Genomic DNA, 19,827 nt, shown 5'->3' with positions numbered 1-19,827 from the left:
ACATTAGATTATGTCAGCAGAGTACCAAGCCAGAAATAATCAGACACCCATTTTTCAAGCTAGCATATAATGTCACAAAAACCCAGAAGACAGCTAAATGCAGCACTCACCTTTGATGATCTTCATCAGATGACAACCCTAGGACATTATGTTATACAATACATGCATGTTTTGTTCAATCAAGTTCATATTTATATCAAAAACCAGCTTTTTACATTAGCATGTGACGTTCAGAACTAGCATACTTCCGGGGAATTCGCTAACATTTTACTAAATTACTCACGATAAACGTTCACAAAAAGCATAACAATTATTTTAAGAATTATAGATACAGAACTCCTCTATGCACTCGATATGTCCGATTTTAAAATAGCTTTTTGGTGAAAGCACATTTTGCAATATTCTAAGTACATAGCCCGGCATCACGGGCTAGCTATTTAGACACCCGGCAAGTTTAGCACTCACCAATATCAGCTTTACTATTATAAAAGTTTGATTACCTTTTGTTGTCTTCGTCAGAATGCACTCCCAGGACTGCTACTTCAATAACAAATGTTGGTTTGGTCCAAAATAATCCATCGTTATATCCGAATAGCGGCGTTTTGTTCGTGCGTCTCAGACACTATCTGAAATGGTAAATCAGGGTCGTGCGCATGGCGCAATTCGTGACAAAAAAAATCTAAATATTCCATTACCGTACTTCGAAGCATGTCAACCGCTGTTTAAAATCCATTTTTATGCCATTTTTCTCGTAGAAAAGCGATAATATTCCGACCGGGAATGTCCATTTAGCTAAACTGAGGAAAGTAAACAAAGCTTTCGGTCGACGCGGGCACGAGCCTGAGTCTCACAGTACTGTAACCAGCCACTACCCAAACGCGGTACTTTTTTTCAGCCAGAGCTTGCAAAGCCACGATTCAGCTTTTTGCCGCCTTCTGAGACCCTATGGCAGCCGTAGGAAGTGTCACGGGACAGCTAAGATCCTCACTCTTCAATAAACAGAGACAAGAAGAACGACACCTTGTCAGACAGGCCACTTCCTGCCTGAAACCTTGTCAGGTTTTTGCCTGCCAAATGAGTTCTGTTATACTCACAGACACCATTCAAACAGTTTTAGAAACTTTAGGGTGTTTTCTATCCATGTGTAATAAGTATATGCATATTCTAGTTACTGGGTAGGAGTGGTAACCAGATTAAATCGGGTACGTTTTTTATCCAGCCGTGTCAATACTGCCCCCTATCCTAAACAGGTTAAAACATCAAACCCATCTCAGAACTTCATGAAATCAAAATCATCCCTCGATTTCAAAAGTAAGGTTCTGTGAGTTGCTTCCTCAGCGAGAGGATCTCAGCGTTGACTGTTTTGCCCTAGAGAAAGCCTCCGGGTGTCAGTCTGCTAGGTGTGTACACAGTGAGCTACAACAAGAAGGTGAGCTAGACTGACGAGACCATGACTGACAAATTCCTGATCCTCATCCATATAGTATGACTACGTATCTGACTTTGGGTCAAGCTAGTTCCTTTGCTCAAGGTCACAACACTCTACCGCCTTTCCTGTCCCTTATAGATGGGTCTCTCTCATGAGCGCTGTGACTGGCGCACATCTTACACCAGACGCTATTAGCGAGCTTTTTTGTTAGCACGAGGCAGCGTCATGTGTCAGAGGGTCAGACAGGCCATGATTCACCACACAGCAGTGACAACAACAACAACAATGGTAAACTAAACCTATCACTCACTCTTTAGTGCTCTTTAGGTACACAAACCACTTACTTAACATGAATATACTGCCTACTGTACTGCCTACTGTACTGCAATGATAGCATCCACTAGATATCGATGGGCTTGTGGATTGCACAGCTGTTTTGGATGGTGAACTTGTCTACTGGGCCTAAAAGGATATCATGATGCATGATGGTTCCAATATGTCCATTCTTATATCCAACTACATAATCATACATTCTGGGAAGCTCATGTCCCCATAATACACTTTGACATCAGCCATGTACTGTATAGAGCTGTGGCAGTCATGAAATGACGTCAGCTGGTTATTGTCAATCAATCAATTTCATTTACACCATCACAATAAATCTAGTATTTATTTCAGTAAGATCTAAAGAAACATTACGATATGAAGAGAATGTATTTCAGAAGAATAGAATATGAGTTGGTCTACTGTAGGCTTATGTTATCTGGCTATGCTCCATGCCATATGCTGTAGGCTTGTTCATTTAGCTGACAGGATATGCTTATAAGTCCATAACATTATTTTATATTATATGATTTTATAGTAAGAAGGATATAATTGAACTTAGCTGAATAAAATCGAAATTATATTTTCCTCATTACAGTGCGAGTATGCATATGAAGTGGCTATGTTGAACATAATAGTGATCGTTTGAAACATGCTAGATTTAGTGTAATTGGCAACTTTAGTTGTGAATGATACAAACCTTAGAAATCAAAACATATATGGGCTGCGTGACGCGACTGTTGGCTGTGGATGATTTGAGAAAGTAGCTAAAAAAGCTTGCTCTCTGTTTCTTGCCTCAGGCTGCACAGCTGTTCTTTCATCAAGTGATCATCTTGTCTTTACTAATATGTCAAATGAGTTTAGATTTACAATGGCCTATTATCAGAAAAATACATGTCAACTGTATTCACTCTAATAGCCTAGCGAATGGAGGCTGCGCGCTTTCCCACCGGTCCATTTTGTAGGCTAGGGCTACTTCAGTTTTATAAAGGATCATCAGTGGTGTAAAGTATATAAGTAAAAATACTTTAAAGTACTACTTAAGTAGTGTTTGGGATATCTGTGTTTTACTTGACTATTTATAGTCCATACATTTTTCCCTGACACCTAAAAGTACTCCTCACATTTTGAATGCTAAGCAGGACAGAAATGGTCCAATTCACGCTCTTACCAAGAGAACCTCCCTGGTCAACACTACTGCCTCTGATCTGGTGGATTTACTAAACACAATGCTTTGTTTCTGAGAGATATCTGAGTGTTGGAGTGTGCCCCTGGATATCCGTAAATTAAAAAGACACGACAATTGTGCCATCTGGTTTGTTTAATATAAGGAATTTGAAATAATTTATACTTTTACTTTTGATACTTAAGTTTTTGCAATTACATTTACTTTTCATACTTAATATTTAAAACCAAATATTTTTAGACTTTCACTTTTACTTGAGTCATTTCCTATTAAGGTATCTTTACTTTTACTCAAGTGTGATAATTGTGTACATTTTTCCACCACTGTGGATCAGGTGCTAAGTATGCAACTGAGAAATAAATATAAAAACACTTATTTCACTCCACACATCAAACACTGTTTAAGGAGCATGCTCTCGCTGTCCGACAGGTGATATTCCGCCCAAACTCTGTATGCCATGGTCTCTCCAACCTTGCTCTTGCAGCTTCCCAGTGCTTAAGTTGGGAGATCTCTTTGGGAACATCAATAGTAATATGTTTTAGCAATAAAATATATTTAACTAAACTGTTGACAGCCTGTCTTCGCACACAAGAATGAAATAAAGGAGATAGAGGAGGAGAAGGAAACGCATGGTGGTGAGATATTTTGTATAGCTGAAGGTAATGTGTCACTCAATTAATTATTAAAATATAAAACATTCCCTATTATTAGGCTATTCAAAATCAAATACAAATTCACCAATTGCAGGCTAACTGTAAGCAGCCCTGCACAATCAATGAACCAACTGTCACACCCTCATCTGTTTCACCTGTCTTTATGATTGTCTCCACCCCCCTCCAGGTGTCGCCCATCTTCCCCATTATCCCCTGTGTATTTATACCTGTGTTCTCTGTTTGTCTGTTGCCAGTTCGTTTTGTTTCGTCAAGACTACCAGCGGTTTTCCCTTATGCTCCTGTCTCTCGATTGTTCCTGTTTCCTAGTTTTCCTGGTGTTGACCATTCTGCCTGCCCTGAGCCTGCCGGCCATCCTTTACCTTTGCCCCACCTTTCTGGATTACTGACCTTTGCCTGCCCTGACCCTGAGCCTACCTGCCGTCCTGTACCTTTGCCCCACCTATTTGGATTACTGACCTCTGCCGGCCCTTGGCCTGCCTTTTGCCTGCTCCTGTTTGATTAATAAACTGTTGTTACTTTGACATTGTCTGCATCTGGGTTTTACCTGAAAAATTATACCAACAGCATCGCCTAGGGCTATACGTTCTCTCCCAGACTAATGGATAGACATTTTCAAGCGTAGCGTAAGGTAACCAGTCCATCCAGAATGTATAATAATACAGTTCACACTTGAGTGTAGGCATGATGGTAGGCACACTCATATCCTCAACACCGGGGCCCCACAAAGGTGTGTGCTCAGCCCCCTCCTGTACTCCCTCTTCACACATGACTGCATGGCTACGTACGAGTCCAAACCAATCGTTACGTTTGCTAACGACACAAAGTTGTAGGCCTGATTACCAACAACGACTAGAGAGCTAACAAGGAGGAAGTTAAAGCCCTTGCGGAGTAGTGCCTGGAAAATAACCTCTCCCTCTTACGTAAAAAACAAACAAAGGAGCTGATCATGGACTACAGGAGACAGAAGAGGGAACGAGACATCACATTCACATCGATGGGGTCACAGTGGAGAGGTTCAAACGCTTTAAGTTCGTCAGGTGGCTGAAGAAATTCACCATTGAGAGCATTCTGTCGGACTGCATCACCGCCTGGTACGGCAACTGCACTGACCTCAATCGAATGGCTCTCCAGAGGGTTGTGCGGTCAGCCCAATGCATCACAGGGGGCATGCCCTCCAGGACATTTACAGCACTTGTGTCAAAGGAAAGCTAAGGACCAGTGAATCCAGAGATACAGAGACCCCAAAAATCAAGGCAACAACATTATAGAAACGAGGACAGTGAAAAATCATCACTTAGACCCTTAGGATCCACAGAGTCTCAGGAGTACAGCCAGAATGCCAATCTTTGTTTTAGTTTACTTATGATGTCACCTCCTCTCGGGGAAATTTGGACGTGTTCTATGGCTACAAAGCACAGGGAGGAAGATGAGCCATGGTTGGCTTCAATGCAGTGTAGCGTAATAACATAGTCCGTGTTTTTATTTTGAATAGCAGCCTTATGTTCTGCAATGCGAAGTTTAAATGCTCATTTATTTTGAGCAATATACGCAGCCCCACAGTACACAGTGGCCGCATTTGTAATTTCCATTGGCCGGGCCTGGGAGCAAATTGTCACGCTTCTTGGGTAGCTGTGTGCTGTGTGTAACGGAACTGGCTAGATTGCGCGCACGGCAAAAACAAATATGATGGGGGAATTCTGTGAATTTTGGAAGATGTTTCAATACAATGGATTTGATGAGACTGGCACATGGGTTATACTCTATGGAAAAACACAAACGTGGGGGCGTTTTGTCCTGGTTTCTGTTTCTGACGTTCAGTTGCTCTAGCATGGGTAAGGCCTGTTCAATGACCCTCTTATCATACCGGCATTGCAGGAACGTAGTGCGCATATCATTAGCTTCACGGAGTATAACCCTTGTGCCGGTCGTGTCAAATACATTGTATTCAAACACTGGAACATCCTCAAAAGTGACCCAAATCTACGTGAGCTCACAACATTTCCCCCTCGCATTTGTTTTCGCCGTACGCACAATCTAGCGGATTCCGTTATACACAGCATGCAGCTACCCAAGAAGCTGACACATGGCTCCCAGGCCCGCCCGATGGCAATTACAAATGTACATTGTGACAATATGACCAATACTAAAGTTTTTTACCCGAGAACAGGAAAAGAATACAAAATACAAAGCTTTATTAATTCTAGCACCACAAATGCCATATATTTGCTCAAATGCATCTGCGGGACTGCGCATATTGGTGTATTAGTATTGTATTTGTGAGACATTATACAGCACTGTTGGAGTTGGCAACATAAGTATTTCACTGCACCTGCAATAACACCAGAAAATCTGTGTACGAGACTAATAAACTTTGATTTGATTCTGAAAGTTCTAAAGGGACCTTTACTGAGCTCTCTGTTATCTCCCTCTCTGTCCCTTTGTCTGTGTGTCTGTGTGTCTGTCTGTCTGTCTCACTTCAAGGTCTCCCAGCTCTTTAAGTCACTTTCTTTTTCCTTCCACCTGTGTTGCTGCGTGGCTATGCTCAGTGCTCAGCCCCAGGTCATTACAACACATCAATCGCCTCATGTCACTCCACAAATGGACACGATTACCGTGACTGAGGAGCCCAGGTTATATGTGAATGGTGTGCGACTGTGCTCCTAATCAAAGTGACATGGCAATACTGCGAGGCAACACCCACGGACCGGCTGCACCAGCCAGTCAGCCGCCACAGCCAGGAGCAGATACATCACCCACCAACTGCCGCCTAGTTGACTGAGTCACCGCCGCTCAACTAGTGTTTTACACGTAATAGCTTAGCTGTCAATCCCACAGAGAAACTGTAATGCACTGTACTGTGTGTGACCAGCAACATGGTGGAGTGAGTACTGTTGTCACACCTGTTGATAAAGGTTATATGGTGTGTAATGGTGTCAGATATAACCGTGTCAGACTATTGACTGTGGATTCTCTATTGAGTTTGCTTTTTGATCCAGGACTAGCCTTAATCTGTGTCTAAGAAACCACCCCAAAATGTTTAGCGTCACTATACTAGTATGAGAAAACAAACAGTACAATATAATCTCAGTGGACAGTTTATTAGGTACATCTAGTACCGGGATGGACCCCCCTTTGCCTCCAGAACATCCTGAATTATTTGTGGCATGGAAACGTTGCTCAGTTGGTATCAAGGGACCTAACGTGTGCCAGGTAAACCCAAGACACTGTCGTGCGTGAAAGCCCCAGAGGCCGGCTGTTTCTGAGATACTGGAACCGGCGCCCCTGGCACTGCCGATTATACCACGCTCAAAGTCTGTTTTGCCCATTCTAATGTTCAATCGAACAGTAACTGAATGCCTTGATGCAGGTCTGCCTGCTTTATATAGAAAGCCACGACCACGTGACTCACTGTCTGTAGGGGCGAACCATTTTCGTGAGCGGGGTGGTGTAAACAGTATGTGCACATTGTTTCTTGATAGCCCACGACTGCCTCATCATGTATAACAAACTTGTTGTCCCGTCTTATTTCTTAATTTAACAAATATAATTTAGCCCCCAGCTTGGTTTTATCATTTTGCAGAGAGAGAGAGTGAGAGAGAGAGAGAGAGTGAGAGACTCCCAGCTGGGTGCTATGAGCTGACGGTGCAGTTAGTCTGTGATAACTATATATTCCTAACAAGACCACTTTTAATAGGGAAGGAACCCAACGGAGCATTTTAATATACTCTGTAATTACATACTGACTATGACTACCTTTTAAGCAGAATGATGAGACTGGAGCCACCAGCCAATGTCTGCATACAGGCCTATAAAACCCTATTAAAATACAGTGCAGAGCCAGCAAAAACACCTTCAACTAATGAGTGTGAACATAACACTCAGAACCAAAACAAATATTGATACTTTTTATTACTACATGCAAATAGTATTGCCACTGAATATGTTATGGAATTTGAAAAAAAGCATTCCAAATACATGTTTTTGCTGTGATTTCTCGGCATGAAATCTCTGATCTCTCTCATCTTCTGAACCTAAATCTCTCATCACCAATTGGAGGGTCATCAACAAATAAAAACATGTAAATTTAATTGATTCTGGGAGCATAGGCTTGGTTGCATAAAGCACTATGGCTCAATCCTTCAATAGTCTAATATTTAATTTAATATCAGACCCCAATTCACCACTCGCACTGCATTGATTCCTACTCCACAGCTTTTCCATTCAGTTTACAATGGAATAGTTCATGATAAGAAAAACAGAGAGTCTAGCTCTTGAGTGAATTATAGTACGTTGAAATTAAAATATATCTCATAGACTGTTTCCTGCTTTAGAGAGGCACTGCCATGTAATAATAACACTGGGATTTGACCTTCTCTAAACTGACCCTTTGAAGAGGTATGGTGTTTCGGGGTACTGCAACTACTGTATCAATATGAATGAGATGCATTTGAATATTATAGTGTTAGGCTACATGAGGTAAATGGGCTAACACTGCAGACTGCAGCTCTGATAAAGGAGACTGATCTCTGCAAGCCCATTCATTGTGAATGTTCATTCCCAAAGGATAACGGAACAAAGGAAAGCTATTTCTGTCTGTCCATTACAGCCATCTCAAGTCCTCTCCAAAAATATGCCATCCCAAAGGGCTGGTCAGTAAAACTCGTATCCATTCAGAAAAAGGAATGCAAGGGAAAATAGAACTTCCATTGTACTCCAATATATCCATTTTATGATACTTGGCATTCTTACTTGTAACTGATTTCTGTTTGTCTTGTGTTGAACTCCATCCCTCTCACTCTACCAATTAGGTAACAGTGCCTAGGCCTGTTCTAAATATAGCACTGCATTGCTGATGAAACCCAACATCTGTATCTAGAGCAGGGATGGGCAACTTTGATGGGGTGGGGGCCACAGAAAATCGGAACTCATCATGAAGAGCCTCAGTGGCTCGCGGGTCTGCGTACCCATATCTATACTCACACATGCAGTCAGAGCCGGCCCCTAGCCTTTTGGGGGCCCTAAGAAAATGTTGTTGCAGTTTTCAAGCCAGTTTGCTGCAATTCTACAGATTTGTCTTTTGGGTGGAGAGAAAAATGTGCAGTTATGCAGCTAATTTCCTGGAATTCTACACATTTTGCCATAGGGTGGAGACAAATGTTTGCAGTTTTTAATATGATATCTGATGATCAATGGGGCCATTCCTGGTCGGTAATTCTACCATTATCACCGCAAGTTTATATAGCTGGCCACTAGACTAACTTACCAATATAAAAATGTTAGCTGACATGCGCTAATTTAGTGACTGTCAGTGACTGACATATCAAAAGACAAACTGCTGATGTACAACCACATTTTGGAAATTCATTTTTTTTACTCTCAACAGTAAGTTTGGTATTGGTATTTTATTAGGGTCCCCATTAGCTGTTGCAAATGCAGAAGCTACTCTTCCTGGGGTCCACACAAAACATGAAACATGACATAATACAGAACATTAATAGACAAGAACAGCTCAAGGACAGAACTACATCAATTCATTTAAAAAAGGCACACGAAGCCAATATATCATTACCAATACATACACACAAACTATCTAGGTCACATAGGGGAGAGGCATTGTGCTGTGAGGTGTTGCTTCGTCAGTTTTTTTTAAACCAGGCCTGCTGTTCATTTGAGCAATATGAGATAGAACGGAGTTCCTTGCAATAATGTCTCTATATAATACTGTACGCTTTCTTGAATTTGTTCTGGATTTGGGGACTGTGAAAAGACCCCTGGTGGCATGTCTGGTGGGGTAAGTGTGTGTGTCAGAGCTGTGTGTAAGTTGACTATGCAAACAATTTAACACATTAATGTTTCTTATGAAAAGAAGAAGTGATGCACTCTCTCCTCAACTCTTAGTCAAGAGAGACTGGCATGCATAGTATTTATATCAGCCCTCTGATTACAATGAAGAGCAAGACGTGCCGCTCTGTTCTGGGCCAGCTGCAGCTTAACTAGCTCTTTCCTTGCAGCACTCGACCACACAACTGGACAATAATCAAGATAAGACAAAATTAGAGCTTTTTGGAATGTGGTGTCCAAAAAGCAGAGCATCTATTTATTGCAGACAGACCTCTCCCATTCTTTACAACCATCGATTCAATATGTTTTGACCATGACAGTTTACAATCTAAGGTAATGCCAAGTAATTTAGTCTCCTGAACTTGTTCAACAGCCACACAATTCCTTACCAGATTCAGCTGAGGTCTAGAACTTAGGGAATGATTTGTACCAAATACAATGCTCTTAGTTTTAGAGATGTTTATTACTGGACACCCACTCCAAAACTGACCGCAACTTTTTGTTAAGGGTTTCAGTGACTTCATTAGCTGTGGTTGCTGATGCGTATATGGTTGAATCATCAGCATACATGGACACACATGCTTCGTTTAATGCCAGTGTGTCACGTCCTGGCCAGTATAAGGTTAATTGTTTTGTAGTTTGGTCAGGACGTGGCAGAGGGTATTTGTTTTATGTGGTTCGGGGTGGTGTGTTTGTGTAAAGGGTGTTTGATTTAGTATTTCCGGGTTTTTGGTTGATGGTCTATGTGTTTCTATTCTATGGTTAGTCTGGTGTGTGTGTTTCTATGTTTGGTTAATTGGGGTTGGGACTCTCAGTTGAAGGCAGGTGTTGTCTATCTGCCTTTGATTGAGAGTCCCATATATTAGGGTGTGTTTGTGTGTGTGATTGGTGGGTGATTATTCTGTGTATAGCCTTGTGCCTTACCAGACTGTTTTTTGTCGATTGTTCGTTCTTTGTTATTTTGTATGTTCATTTTTGAAGATAATTAAAAATCAAGATGAGCATACACATACCTGCTGCGTTTTGGTCCTCCATTTCCAACGACAAGCGTGACACAGTGGCAGGTCATTGATAAAAATAGAAAAGAGTAGAGGGCTGCCCTGCGGGACACCACAATTGACATGTTTGACATTAGAGAAGCTTCCAATGATGAAAACCTTTTGAGTTCTATTGGATAGATAGCTCTGAATCCACATTATGACAGAGTGTAACGATGTACGCTGAGAGTCGGGAAGCAAGTTCAGGGAGTGAGTGAAAATAAACGGAACATAATACAAAACAAGAACCTCGAACAACGCACAGACATGAAACAGAAACAATGACGCCTGGGGAAGGAACCAAAGGGAGTGACATATATAGGGCAGATAATCAAGGAAGTGATGGAATCCAGGTGAGTCTGACGACACGCAGGGACGCGTAACGATGGTGACAGGTGTGCGCCATAACGGGCAGCCTGGTGACCTAGAGGCCAGAGAGGGAGCACATGTAACACAGAGGTTGAAAAGCCATAACACAAATGTTTTTTTCAACAGGTTATGGTCAATAATATCAAAGGCAGCACTGAAATCTAACAGTACTGTCAGTATAGTGGAGATGAGGAATAGAGTCAAGCGCAGGACACCGAACTGAGTAAAAATAGCGTATTTACTCTATAAAAACTCATCAGTCAAAATCCACGCAGGGATAAACAATAATGACAAAACACAACTAACACGACAAACAGGAAAATAATAACGCACAAAACATCATGAGAACCAGAGGGTTTAAATAGGGAAATAATCATAACAAGATGGGAACCAGGTGTGAACAATCAAGACATAACAAATGGACAAAGAAACATGGATCGGTGGCAGCTAGAAAGCCGGTGACAATGACCGCCGAACACCGCCCCGAACAAGGAGAGGCACCAACTTCGGCGGAAGTCGTGACAAGTACAGCTCCCACAATCTTATTATTATACATTTCTTTTAACCAATTATCAGTCATTTGTGTCAGTGCATTATTATACATGTTGAGTGCCCTTCTCTATAGACATGTTGAAAGTCTGTTGTTAATTTGTTACAGAGAAATAGCATTGTTGAGACTCAGACTTAGTTCCGCGGGAGTACAATGAATGAAACATGAGAGAGAGAATGAGGAAAAGAAGAACAAATAAAGTTAAAAAAAGGACAGTTGACAAAAAATAGGCTGAGCCCAAGTGTTTTACATGGACTTCGGCTGACTGCGACGTAGCTTCATAGGTCCTACATACCCCGAACTGTCTCTGACACCCACATCAGTTGCAGTCCCATGGGCCCCCATCACGTTTACTATTGATTAATATCAGTCACGGTGGTGACCAAAGGGTTGGTGGAGAGAGGTTTAGAGAGAGGCAAAAAGGCAGAAAATGTCCTTTGTAGCTCAGTTGGTAGAGCATAGTGCTTGTAATGCCAGGGTAGTGGGTTTGATTCCTGCGACCACCCATACGTAAAATGTATCCTTGCATGATTGTCACTTTGGATAAAAGCGTTTCCTAAGTGGCATAAACTGTATTATTATATTAGCCAGTGATAAGGCTGTCAGAGTCTTAACTAATTGGGGGGAAAACACAGCACCAAAGAAGCTTAGACCTCATTGTGTCTTTGATCCATAAAACATGATGAGTTCCATCCCCTTCTCTCCTTTCATTACCTTAATAAACATCCCAGAATAAATGAATAAAACACCCATTGAGGAAAACACAAAGTAAAAAGAAACAAGAACAACCAGAACAACCCAAAATGATTTTGTGTATAAATGATTTGGAGAGATGATAAGAGCTTTTGATGAGGATAAAATGATGAGACTCAACAACAACCACATAACATACATCAAGGCCAGTGTGGCCTTGTGTAACAAGATCCGACCCAATCATATTCACAGGGATGTAATCTACTGTATGTGATGCTATGTCCCTGAATGGTGAGCCAATGGCTGTAACGATCGTCGTAGAGAGGTGACCAAGATGCAGCGTGGCACGTGTTCATGATTATTTATTTAAATCAAACAAACACTCGAACAAAAATAACAAAGGGAAACGAAAGCGCACAGTTCTGTCAGGTACAGAAACACAAAACAGAAAACAACTACCCACAAACACAGGTGGGAAAAGGCTGCTCATTCCGTGCACCAGCTCTGGAGGTCTACATCACCGGCCTCTAGGCATCACTGAACTGTTTCATTATGCACACCTGGTTCCCATTCCCCCTGATTGATAATTGTATATATGTGCCCTCTGTTCACCATTGTGTCACGCCCTGACCTTAGAGAGCCTTTTTTATTCTCTATTTTGTTAGGTCAGGGTGTGACTTGGGTGGGCATATCTATGTTTCTATTTCTTTGTTGGCCTAGTATGGTTCCCAATCAGAGGCAGCTGTTTATCGTTTGTCTCTGATTGGGGATCATACTTAGGCAGCCCTTTTTCCCACCTGTGATTGTGGGATCTTGTTTTTGTATAGCTGCTGTGAAGCCTGCAGAACGTTACGTTCGGTTTTGTATTTTGTTGTTTTGTTGGTGTTCATCTAATAAAAGAAAGATGTACGCTTACCACGCTGCACCTTGGTCTCATTCCAACAACGGACGTGACACATTGTCTTGTCAGTTATTGTTCCCATATCCGTTGGTTTTGTGAGGCCTTGTGCTTTGATGTTTCGGCTTCCATGCTGGGTGTATTGTGTATTCGTTATTACGGGTCTCGACCCGTGTATTGTTGTGCACTTGTTATTACATGTCTTGTCCCGTGTATTGTTATTATGGGTCTCGTCCCATGTATTTATGAGGGGTTTAACCTCGCTCTTTTATTTGGGTTACATCCCTGTGTTTTGTTATACATGTTTGTTTTGGGTTTTGGGCTTCGTCCCCGTGCCTTTTCATGGCATGTTGTCTTTTTGGGTGGAGTATTAAAACCCCCTATTACGTAGTCCTGCACCTGTCTCCATAACTCCTGTTCTCAAATAGGGATGTTGATAACTAATTAGGGGGCAATGGATTCAATTTTTACGAAGACTGCCTTATAGTGAGGTGAGTAAGAAAAAGCAGAGGAGATAAGGTTATTATAATGTATTTTAACCACTTTCATACTGCAGCTACAAAAATTGAGCAACAAAACTCATTTGTTCCAATGAGTCTAATTTTCCTTGTTGCAATGTGGAGCACCATCCACTGTAGTGTGCTCCAGTTTCGAGTGGAGTGGGAGGTGCAGCACAAATGTTTGCACATGTGCTTGACCGCTTCACCAATCTACTGACAACTGCTCTTCAACAATGTTATGAGGACCACTCAACATTTGTTACATCCTGCATGCAGCTAAGCATGCAACAGTAAGATAAGGTATGACATAGGTATGACCCAAAAATATATAATTGATTGTTGGCAAGTTGAGGTAAGCATGATCGGCTTTATGCAAAGCAGCTTATAGGATATAGTGGCGATTGAGCATGTTTCATAGATAACTGAATTAACAAAATACAATGAGGATGTTCTGCTTTGGAAAGCCATCAAGGTAATCCTCCCCATGGGAATATGGGTGAGTGTCACAGGCATCATTTCTCATAGGAGGCACAAGGCCATGTGCCCCCTCAGATTTAAATGAATTACTCAACTTTTTTTTAAGCCCAAGTTTTATCATAATTATTTATAAAAAGATCTGTCGGCTGTATTTTGCAGAGGAGGCACACTGACTAGACCGTGCAAAGATTACCCCTCCCCCTATTCTCCCTTGTAAGTGGTTCCTTCCTAGGTGCACCACAGAGCAAAGATATGCTAGGCAGGACGCTAGATACTCTAATACATGCAGACAGTATCGTCAGTGGAGGAGGAGAGAGAGTATCGAGTGACACACACAATGTTTGATTTGATTTTAGCGGCCAGTGATGGGCAGGACTCACAGGAGGTATGTTTGTTAACCTGTTAGGGCTAGGGGGCAGCATTGACACGGCTGGATAAAAAACATACCCGATTTAATCTGGTTACCACTCCTACTCAGTAACTAGAATATGCATATACTTATTACATATGGATAGAAAACACCCTAAATTTTCTAAAACTGTTTGAATGGTGTCTGTGAGTATAACAGAACTCAAATGGCAGGTCAAAACCTGAGAGATTCCTTTACAGGAAGTGGCCTGTCTGACCATTTCTGGAACTTCTTTGCCATCTCTATCATTTACTAAGGATCTCTGCTCTAACGTGACACTTCCCACGTCGTCCATAGGCTCTCAGAGCCCGGGAAAAAAGAGAATGTCGTCATTCCAGCCCCAGGCTGAAACACATTATCGCCTTTCTCAAGTGGCCCATCAAGAGACACTAGCTTATGCGCGTGACCCCGACCGCCCCCGCCTTTGGGATTTTTTCCTCTGTTTGCCGAAAAGGAGATTCCCTGTCGGAATTTTATCGCTTTTCTACGAGAAAAATGACGTAAAAATTGATTTTAAACAGCGGTTGACATGCTTCGACGTACGGCAATGGAATACTTTGAATTTTATTGTCAGGAATTGCGCCAAGCGCGCGACACTTCTTTACTATTTCGGATAGTGTCTGGAACGCACGAACAAAACGCCGCTATTCGGATATAACGATGGATTATTTTGGACCAAACCAACATTTGTTATTGAAGTAGACGTCCTGGGTGTGCATTCTGACGAAGACAACAAAAGGTAATGACATTTTTATAATAGTAAATATGATTATGGTGAGTGCTAAACTTGCCGGGTGTCTAAATAGCGAGCCCGTGATGCCTGGGTTATGTACTTAGAATATTGCAAAATGTGCTTTCACCAAAAAGCTATTTTAAAATCGGACATATCGAGTGCATAGAGGAGGTCTGTATCTATAATTCTTAAAATAATTGTTATGCTTTTTGTGAACGTTTATCGTGAGTAATTTAGTAAAATGTTAGCGAATTCCCCGTAAGTTTGCGGGGGGTATGCTAGTTCTGAACGTCACATGCTAATGTAAAAAGCTGGTTTTTGATATAAATATGAACTTGATTGAACAAAACATGCATGTATTGTATAACATAATGTCCTAGGGTTGTCATCTGATGAAGATCATCAAAGGTGAGTGCTGCATTTAGCTGTCTTCTGGGTTTTGGTGACATTATATGCTGGCTTGAAAAATGGGTGTCTGATTATTTCTGGCTTGGTACTCTGCTGACATAATCTAATGTTTTGCTTTCGTTGTAAAGCCTTTTTGAAATCGGACAGTGTGGTTAGATTAACGAGAGTCTTATCTTTAAATGGCTGTAAAATAGTCATATGTTTGAGAAATTGAAGTAATAGGATTTTGAAGATTTTGAAAATCGCGCCACAGGCTGGCAGTGGCTGTTACGTAGGTGGGACGAATTCGTCCCGCCGGTCCCATAGAGGTTAATTAATAAGATCAAGCTATATAGCCTATTGATTCCATCTTTATCCTGTTATGGCTTGATCCCGTTAGCGGGATCGATGTGACGACAGCCAGTGAAAGTGCACGGCGGCAAATTCAAAACAACAAAAATCGCATAATTAGAATTTCTCAAACATACAAGTATTATACACCATTTTAAAGATAAGATTCTCCTTAATCTAACCACAGTGTCCGATTTCAAAAAGGCTTTACGGCGAAAGCAAAACATTAGATTGTTAGGACAGCACCAAAACAAGAAAAATCACACAGCCATTTTCCAAGCAAGCAGAGGCATCACAAAAACCAAAAATACAGCTAAAATATTCACTAACCTTTGATGATCTTCATCAGATGGCACTCATAGGACTTCATGTTACACAATACATGAATGTTTTTCTCGATAAAGTTCATATTCATATCCAAAAAACCCATTTTACATTGGCGCGTGATGTTCAGAAAATGTATTCCCACCAAAACATCCGGTGAATGTGCACATCAATTTACAAAAATACTCATCATAAACGTTGATAAAATTTACAACAGTTATTGAAAGAATTATAGATATACTACTCCTTAATGCTACCGCTGTGTCAGATTTTAAAATAGCTTTTCGGCGAAAGCACATTTGTCAATATTCTGAGTACATAGCTCAACCATCAAAGCAAGCTATACAGATACCAGCAAAGTTCTGGAGTCAACTAAACTCAGAATTAGTATTATAAATATTCTCTTACCTTTGCTGATCTTGGTCGGAATGCACTACCAGGACTCCTACTTCCACAAGAAATGTTATTTTTGTTTGAAATACTCCATATTTATGTCCAAATACCTCAGTTTTGTTTATGCGTACAGATCACTATCCAAAGGCATAAGGTGTGTGTAAAATAAGTGACAAAAAGTCAAATAGTTCCATTACCGTTCATAGAAACATGTCAAACAATGTTTACAATCCATCCTTAGGGTCTTTTTAAAATAAAACGTAGATAATATTCCAACCGGACAATAGCGTATTTATTACAGAAGAAAAAGAATGAGGGGCGCGCCAGCGTGAATGCGCAGTAAACAATTCACTGCTCCCAGGCAGTCCACTGATAGACTGAGCTCCTATTCTTTGCCCAGTAACAGGAGACGTATGAAAGACGATTCTAAAGGCTGTTGACAGCCAATGGAAGCCTTAGGAAGTGCAAAATGACCCCACAGACACTGTAGTTTGAACAGGGATTAGATGGAAGAACTACAAATCACTTCCTGGTTAGATTTTTTTCTCAGGTTTTTACCTGCCATATGAGTTCTGTTATACTCACAGACATCATTCAAACAGTTTTAGAAACTTCAGAGTGTTTTCTATCCAAATATACTAATAATATGCATATCTTAGTTTCTGGGAGTGAGTAGGAGACAGTTTACTCTGGGCACGTCAGTCATCCAAGCGACTCAATACTGCCACCATCCATAAGAAGTGATGAAAGAATAAAACACAACTGTTTTGTTGTATCTCTGTAATACTAGCCAACATGCAATTTTATGAAGTTGGCTTTAGTGAGCCAGCTAAATACTGTAGGTTCTCAATCTGTCACACCCTGATCTGTTTCACCTGTGTTTGTGATTGTCTCCACCCCCCTCCAGGTGTCACCCATCTTCCCCATTATCCCCTGTGTATTTATACCTGTGTCCTCTGTTTGTCTGTTGCCAGTTCATTTTGTTTCGTCAAGCCTACCAGCGTTTTTCCCTCTGCTCCAGTCTCTCGATTGTTCCTGTTTCTTAGTTTTCCCGGTGTTGACCGTTCTGCCTGCCCTGAGCCTGCCTGCCGTCCTGTACCTTTGCCCCACCTTTCTGGATTACTGACCTTTGCCTGCCCTGACCCTGAGCCTGCCTGCCGTCCTGTGCCTTTGTCCCACCTATTTGGATTACTGACCTCTGCCTGCCCCTGTTCAATTAATAAACTGTTGTTACTTTGATGTTGTCTGCATCTGGGTCTTACCTGAAACGTGATACAATTTCCCAACCTCATAACTAGCTACCAAGGCATTTCAGGCTGTCACTCAAGTTGTCTCACTTTCTTAGCTGACATCAGGAAAGACTAAAAGCGCTTTCATTCTTGGGTTATGGTACCTTTTACCTGTGTGGCAGTTGTATTAAACTCTTAAGGCATAAAAGTGAATTAATTAAAATGACAATTGAACTGGTTAACCTCTTACATCTAGAAGTTCCGCTAGCGGAACACCTGCTCCAATATCCAATGATAGGCGTGGCGCGAATTACAAATTCCTCAAAAATCCCAAAACTTCAATTTTTCAAACATATGACTATTTTACACCATTTTAAAGACAAGACTCTCCTTTATCTAACCACACTGTCCGATTTCAAAAAGGCTTTACAGCGAAAGCAAAACATTAGATTATGTCAGCAGAGTACCCAGCCAGAAATAATCAGACACCCATTTTTCAAGCTAGCATATAATGTCACAAAAAACTAAACCACAGCTAAATGCAGCACTAACCTTTGATGAGCTTCATCAGATGACACGCCTAGGACATTATGGGCTAGGTGGGACGCTAGCGTGCCACCCGTGGTGCACTCCATCAACAGCAGGTGCATTTCAAGAGCGGCAAATTTGAATCCAAATAAATGTCAAAATTCAAATTTTTCAAACATACAACTATTTTACACCCTTTGAAAGATAAACATCTCCTTAATCTAAACACGTTTTACGATTTCAAAAAGGTTTTACGGCGAAAGCATAAATTTAGAGTATGTTAGGACAGTACATTTACAAGAGTTGTGTGTAATGTTTTGTCAATTCAAAGACAGGGTAACCAAAACCATAAAACCAGCTAAAATGATGCACTAACCTTTTACAATCTCCATCAGATGACACTCCTAGGACATTATGTTAGACAATGCATGCATTTTTAGTTCTATCAAGTTCATATTTATATCCAAAAACAGCGTTTTACTATGGCATTGATGTTGAGGAAATCGTTTCCCTCCAATAACCGGCAGTCAAGTCAGCGTCACAAATTAAATAATTAAAATTAGAAAACATTGGTAAAATATTATATTGTCATTTAAAGAATTATAGATTTACATCTCTTGAACGCAATCAACTTGCCAGATTTAAAAATAACCTTACTGGGAAATCACACTTTGCAATAATCTGAGCACTGCGCCCAGAAAAATACGCGTTGCGATACAGACTAGACGTCATGTTGGGGAGATCTAAAATCGAAAATACTATGTAAATAATCCATTACCTTTGATTCTCTTCATCAGATGTCACTTCCAGGTATCACAGGTCCATAACGAATGTAGATTTGTTCAAAAAAGCTCATCATTTATGTCCAAAAATCTCCGTCTTGTTAGCACATGATCTAAGCCAGCCGGACTTCTCGTCATGAACGAGGGGAAAAAATATATTTACGTTCGTTCAAACATGTCAAACGTTGTATAGCATAAATCATTAGGGCCTTTTTTAACCAGAACATGAATAATATTCAAGGTGGACGAATGCATACTCTTTTATAACGTATTGGAACGAGGGTACCCAACATGAACTCGCGCGCCAGGTGTCTAATGGGACATCATCGTTCCATGGCTCTTGTTCGGTCAGATCTCCCTCCAGAAGACTCAAAACACTTTGTAAAGGCTGGTGACATCAAGTGGAAGCAATAGGAAGTGCCAAAATATTCCTCAGCCCCTGTGTTTTTCAATGGGATAGGTTTAAAGGCAATACAACACATCAGGTATCCACTTCCTGTCAGAAAATGTCTCAGGGTTTTGCCTGCCAAATGAGTTCTGTTATACTCACAGACACCATTCAAACAGTTTTAGAAAATTTAGGGTGTTTTCTATCCATATGTAATAAGTATATGCATATTCTAGTTACTGGGTAGGAGTGGTAACCAGATTAAATCGGGTATGTTTTTTTATCCAGCCGTGTCAATACTGCCCCCTAGCCCTAACAGGTTATA

At 41.0% G+C, this 19,827-nt stretch overlaps 1 protein-coding gene across 1 annotated transcript in view; it reads right to left on the bottom strand.

Moving 5' to 3' along the window:
• Positions 1 to 19,827, bottom strand: part of LOC106596863 (leucine-rich repeat and fibronectin type-III domain-containing protein 2) — a 198,221-nt gene that overhangs the window by 85,265 nt on the left and 93,129 nt on the right. The gene's annotated exons all lie outside the window — the stretch shown is intronic.

This window comes from Salmo salar, chromosome 15, assembly GCF_965601325.2.
Source record: "Salmo salar chromosome 15, fSalSal1, whole genome shotgun sequence".
Taxonomy (NCBI): domain Eukaryota; kingdom Metazoa; phylum Chordata; class Actinopteri; order Salmoniformes; family Salmonidae; genus Salmo; species Salmo salar.
This window is presented reverse-complemented; position numbering and strand designations above follow the sequence as displayed.